Here is a 6,225-nt window from a genome sequence, read left to right as displayed (position 1 = left end):
CCTGCTGAATAGAAAACTTTAGTAGTTTATGACACATTCTTTGACCGTTAACCTGCCCCCATTAACCTGGTGTCAGGAGCTTACTTTGATTCTTAATCTTTCAGACCGTCATGGAAAATAATGCTGTTCTGGTCAATTTTTCTGTTTTATACTCATCACCCGAAAGTATCATTGTCACAATTCTTAAAGTTTTTCCACGCATCTGACACTTTTTCACCTACTTAATAGGTTTTCTAAAGCTGATTTTCTTGTTCTGAGACAAGATTCCTTCAGAATTTGCAGAAATTAATTTGGGGCACAATGCTTCAGTCAATTCATAATGTAAAACCTAGTTTGAGGGGGCCATCAAAATACCTTCAAACCCAGTTTAATGTGGTGGGGCTTTGACTCTTTCTCTCCTCAATGAAGTCTTATTTTTTATTCTTTTGTGGTACGCTGGCCTCTCACCGCTGTGGCCCCTCCCGCCGCGGAGCACAGGCTCGGGGCGCACAGGCTCAGCGGCCATGGCTCACGGGCCCAGCCCCTCCGCTGCATGTGGCATTCTCCTGGACCGGGGCACGAACCTGAGTTCCCTGCATCGGCAGGCGGACGCTCAAACACTGCGCCACCAGGGAAGCCCTGAAGTCTTATTGATCCCAGGTTCGGAGGCTTCTGGGACCAGCAGAGGATTCAATGACAACCAGCCCAAATGCTGATGTGGGTGCTAAGGACCTTCCTGGCTCCCATAACACTCTGCCACCAGGTGTCTCCCACCTGGAGGTTCAGCTTTGCTCTAAGTGGATCCTAACCCTGGCTGCACATTCAAATCACTTGAGAAACTAAAAACAACAACAACAAACGACGTCGGGCCACTGTGGTGAAATCAGAACCCCAGGGAGGTGGAGACTGAACGTTAAGTTTTTATGTTTTAAAGTTTCCTAGCTGAATGCAGGTCATTTTTTCAACTCAGAGAACCATGAGCTAGAGAGTCCATTTACTATATCATCAGAGGAAATTAGCAACCTCAAAGATGCTCCGATTTGTGGAACTCAACATCCAGCCCACTTGCTTTTGATCTTAATCTTGTGTCCAACTTCTAGTTCTCTGTCTACTGCCTTATTTCTGTGACTTGGGTTGCACTTTCTACCTGAAACCCAATAATCCTCCCGAGACCTGACTCCATATAGTAATGTAACAGGGAAGGGCCAAATTGGACTACATGTTGGATCCGTTTCTTTTACTTTAACCTTTGCTTCCCATTGCTTTTGTTGACTAAAAAGATACCATCTATACATAAAGGCCTGCCTCGGGGAACCCTGCCCCTCCGCCTGGATGTTAAACCAAAGTACCTTTGTACAGGGAAGCATCCTGAACCTGTCCACCTGTGGATGTCGGCAAGAAAGAAGAAATTAATACGTCCCCTCCTGGAGGCTGGTCATTCCAGGGGATATTTGCAAAACTTATGGCCTTTTTACTTTACTTCCTCATCACCTCCCCATCTCTGTGCTGTAAAAGAAACTGGCATCCAAACCCCGATAAGATGGTTTTTTGGAGACACTGGTCTGCCATCTTCTTGGCCTGCTGGCTTTCTGAATAAGGTCGTATTCCTTGCCTCAGCACTTCATCTCCCAATTTACTGGCCTGTCGTGCAGCAAGCAGAGCGAGCTTGGACTCGGTAACAGTAATAATCTCCCCAGAACCTAACCTCTTCTGATCTGGGCTATTGTCTTGCTTCTCAGTTTTCCCAGAAAACAAAATTCTGGACAGATCCATCACTAACCCAATACATTCTTCAGTTCCTGCCCAGGCTTCTCCATTCTCTGTGATCCAGAAAGGAAGAGCCCTTTCCCTCAGACTTTACAGAGCTGGCCTTGCTGGGAGTTTATGCTACCTTGTACTCATCTTTGAGTTCCCACAGTGCTTGTACATTTTAGATTACAGAAGATTTTGAATGAATGAGGGACTTAATAATATATTCTTCTTTTATGAACAAACTGCAGAATAATTGAAATTGCTATTAGAATCAGAAAGAGGAGATCCAAATATTACTCAGCCATAAAAAAGAACAAAATTGGGTCAAGTGTAGAGATGTGAATGGACCTAGAGACGGTCATACAGAGTGAAGTAAGTCAGAAAGAGAAAAACAAATACCGTATATTAACACATCTATGTTGAATCTAGAAAAATGGTACAGATGATCTTATTTGCAAAGCAGAAATAGAGACACAGAAGTAGAGAAACAGGAGATCCAGTCCAGTCCTGCCTTGCCACTAACTAGTTCTAAGTTCTTTAAAAATCCATTCACCTAAGCTCTGTGCTTAAACTGTTCAGTATAATACAATCCATTCACCAGACTTATAATTTTGTTGAAAAAGTTATGAATACTGTATATATAGAAAATAATTTTGTTGGCATTATGCTTGCTCCCTCTATATTCCTTTGGGTTTTGTGTGAAGTGGAAACTACCCCAGTGTGAAAAGCTAAGGCTGGAGAGAGGATGCTTTGTCACCATGTTGATGCTACAGGTATAACCAACCACCTCCAGGCAAAGCTGTGAAGTAAGAAAACCTGGTCACTTTTCTACATTAATTCTCCTCATTGATTGCATTCTCTTCAAGGAAGGTAGTGCTTTTATACTACCCTCTCTTGGAAGAAAGCAAATCTGAAAAGTTTATTTGGAGGAAGTTTCTAGGGACTCAGTGGATTATGTTTACTTTATGAAGAAGAGGCAAAGTTAACCTGAAAAATGAATCTTTAGCTGTGAAATTTCAGCCATTAACAAGAACTGGGGATATCTTATTATTTTCCTAGATATCTCTTTTATTATATGCAAACACTATGAGATAAGGAAAAGGACCCGTTGAAACTGACTTGCCACAGATTGTACGTGAAATTTGACATCTGTCTGACTCAAAACCCATTTTCTTCCCCTACATACCATGATTAACAGTGGGTGTTCAAGCCATGTTTGGCTCCTGAAAATTGCTGTTTGACAGAGTTAAAAACAGAAGTTCTAATAAAGACTATTGGAAGATACAGTGATATTTGAGCTGTCTCTTACTATCAACACTTCTGACACCAAGCATATGGGTTTTCTTTTCTTACACCCAGCTAATTCTCCAACTTTCCAGATTCCAACTGAGCAGCTTACAATTCAGCTCAATTCTGACACTAACTACCTCGATTTGCTTCAGACCCCACAGGTTAAGGGCTCAGTCCCACAAGACGGCTCTCAATTCAGATGCCAATTGCAAGTCTGGGCCACCTATACTTCTAACTGACCAACTATAAATTGGGGGGCTCCCATGACCCCCTCCTCCGGTTCAATACTTTACTGGAACTGCTCACAAAACTCAGGAAACTGCTCTACTTACTATTATCAGTGTATTACATAGGATATAACTCAGAAACAGCCAAATGGAAGAGATGCCCAGGGCAAGATGTAGGGATGAGATGCAGAGCTTCCATGACCTCCCTGGATACACCATCCCCTACTAGGGCCTCCCCAACCCAGAAGCTCTCCGAACCCCATCATTTAGGGTATTTATGGTGACTTCATCACATAAGCATGATTGATTAAATCATTAGTCACTGTGGAGTAACTCAATCTCTAGCCCCTCTCCCCTCCCCAGAGATTAGAGGCAGGGGGCCGAAAGTTCCAACCCTTGCCTCACATGGTTGTGTCTCTGGTAACCAGTCCCTATAGTCCAAGAGTCACCTCACTAGCAAAAACTCAGGTTCTGAAAAGGGCTTGCGAGTAACAAAATATACTCCTCTTGATATCAGGAGGCCTCGGCCTGCAGTGGCTTGAAGCAGGGTTTGAGTTCCCGGCCAGTGATTGAGGTCAGATCGCGGCTGTGAAAGCACCGAATCCTAGCCACTAGACCAGTGATCAGTGACAAGGCCCCGGCTCTACAGCTTTGCAGAAAAAGAATTCCCACAAAGATGAAAGTAGTGAAACAAGTCAAGTATTTATTAGGAGAAAAAGAGTACAGTACATGTGGACAGACACACAGGCGGGCTCAGAGAGAGAGTCGCGTCCTCGTTGCAGTTTGAATCACTTATATGGGGCATTTCTTCCGGGTGTCCTTTGGCCAATCATTTTGATTTGACTGGTTCAAAGTCCGTATTTGGTATATTTCAGGATCTTCCCACGTGTCTGCGCGCATCCCTTAGCCAAGATGGATTCTACCGAAGAGGCCTATGGGTAGATTTAGCCACTTAGCATCATTCCCCTTTTGACCTCTAAGGAGCCCTTCTGCGCCTGTGTAGTGGGGGAGGTCTCCTGACTTTGAGAATGAGGAATATGTGGTCTCTTATCTTCTGTCTGGGCAGGGCCCAGCCACCTCTCTCAATTGTCCTGTTATTCTGGTCTCAGAATATCGGTCCACAGGGAACGAACTCCAGCCGTTTGCCCCCCGTGGGCCCATCTATCTCACCTTTATCACTTAGGAGATTCCAAGTGTTTTAGAAGCTCTGGGTCAGAAACCACGCACAAGAACAAATACGTATATTAGTATTTATGTGTTTCTTAACTATCTAATGTATATCAAAGTGTGCTAGCATTTTTATTGGTTTTCTATCTTTTATTAATGTGTCACTGATAAAGTTTTCAAGGGTTGTGCCCCAACTCCATTTTTTTCCATAAGGGGATTCCTTGCATGATTTTGCATAACGCTGTGACATCTTGAAATGCAAATATCACATTAGAGCAGAACTGACTGAATTTAGAACAGTGCCTGGTGCATGATAAGTTCAATAAATCTTAATTATTATGCTAAACCGATTGAAGGCCTGGGGGAAGAAATACCAGCACACGTTTGAGGGACTGAAGAAATTCTTTTTGAGAAGCAGGCAGGGAGGAGTGAAGGGGAAGATAGAGGCAAGAAAAGAAGGGCCTGGTAAAATCTAAGAGGTTTAAACTTTATTCTGAAAGTAATGGGAGATCATTGAAAAGTTTTGAGAAGGGGATTCAGATGATCAAATTTTCCCTTTAGAAAGACCCCTCTGGTTTCACGTGAACAATGGGTTGGGGAGAGACAGGTCTAGAGGCAGACGGAAGCCGAATCCGGCCTCTGTAGCCTGACACTGAATTAAATCTTGGAGACAGAGTTTGGGGTGGAGTAGAAAAGAATAGCTTTACTGCTTTGCCAGGCAAACGGGGCCACAGCGAGCTAATGCCCTCAAAACTGTGTGTCCCGGGCTTCCCTGGTGGCGCAGTGGTTGAGAGTCCGCCTGCCGATGCAGGGGACACGGGTTCGTGCCCCGGTCCGCGAAGATCCCACATGCCGCGGAGCGGCTGGGCCCGTGAGCCATGGCCGCTGAGCCTGCGCGTCCGGAGCCTGTGCTCCGCAACGGGAGAGGCCACAGCAGTGAGAGGCCCGCGTACCGCAAAAAAAAAAAACGAAAACAAAAACAAAAACCAAAAAACTGTGTGTCCCGACGTGGAGGGGGTAGTGAGGAGATTTATAGTAATGGTTCAAAGAGGGCGTGATCAGCTCATGGACACTCCTGTTGGTGGGGAGGTAAGTGGGAGTCGGCATCATCAACCTTCTGGTTCCAACGGGTCTGGGGTCTACCTGTTTGTGGGCAGCATACCATTGTCAACCGTTAAGTTCTCCCACTTAGCTGGGGCTTCAGTATGTGCAAAACAGCTCAAAGATATTGTTATGTGTATCCCTTGATGGGGAACCAGGACCCTGCCCTGAGGCTGCACTATTGTTTCTCTTGACTGTTCCTCCCTTGTCTCCCAACCCCTCCCTTCCCTGATTAACAACAGTTTGAACCTGCTGGTTGGAACTCAGAAAAGGTCTTGGAGGCTGAATGAAGCCTATTTCCTGTAATCAAGAAATGGGGGACACAGAAAGGCATTTGTGCCCAGGAGTCCCACAGGGTCCTACTCAGTTTCAAGATCAACTAGTTTAAGGAGGTTGTTGCATAAATATGGACAAGAAATAGTGTTGCATCGATTGAAGGAGTTAAAGCACACACAAAAATTAGAAAGTTAGGAGGTGAAATGAACAGGATTTGGTAGGAAGGCAGGAGGTGAGGGAGAAGTAAGAGTCAAGGATGATTCCAGGTTCTGGGTGAGATTACACATTGTGCCACTTCCTAAGAGAATGGACTTGAAAGGGAAAAAAAAGGGGGTTGGGAGGGAAGATGGTGAGTTTTGAGTACACTGGGCTTCAGCTGTGGATTTACCATGAAACCAAGAATCAGGTAGGATGGAAAGTCCTAAGCCCAGCA

Source organism: Lipotes vexillifer, unplaced genomic scaffold (genome assembly GCF_000442215.2).
Source record: "Lipotes vexillifer unplaced genomic scaffold, Lipotes_vexillifer_v1.1 scaffold308, whole genome shotgun sequence".
NCBI lineage: Eukaryota > Metazoa > Chordata > Mammalia > Artiodactyla > Lipotidae > Lipotes > Lipotes vexillifer.
Note: the sequence above shows the minus strand (reverse complement) of the source record.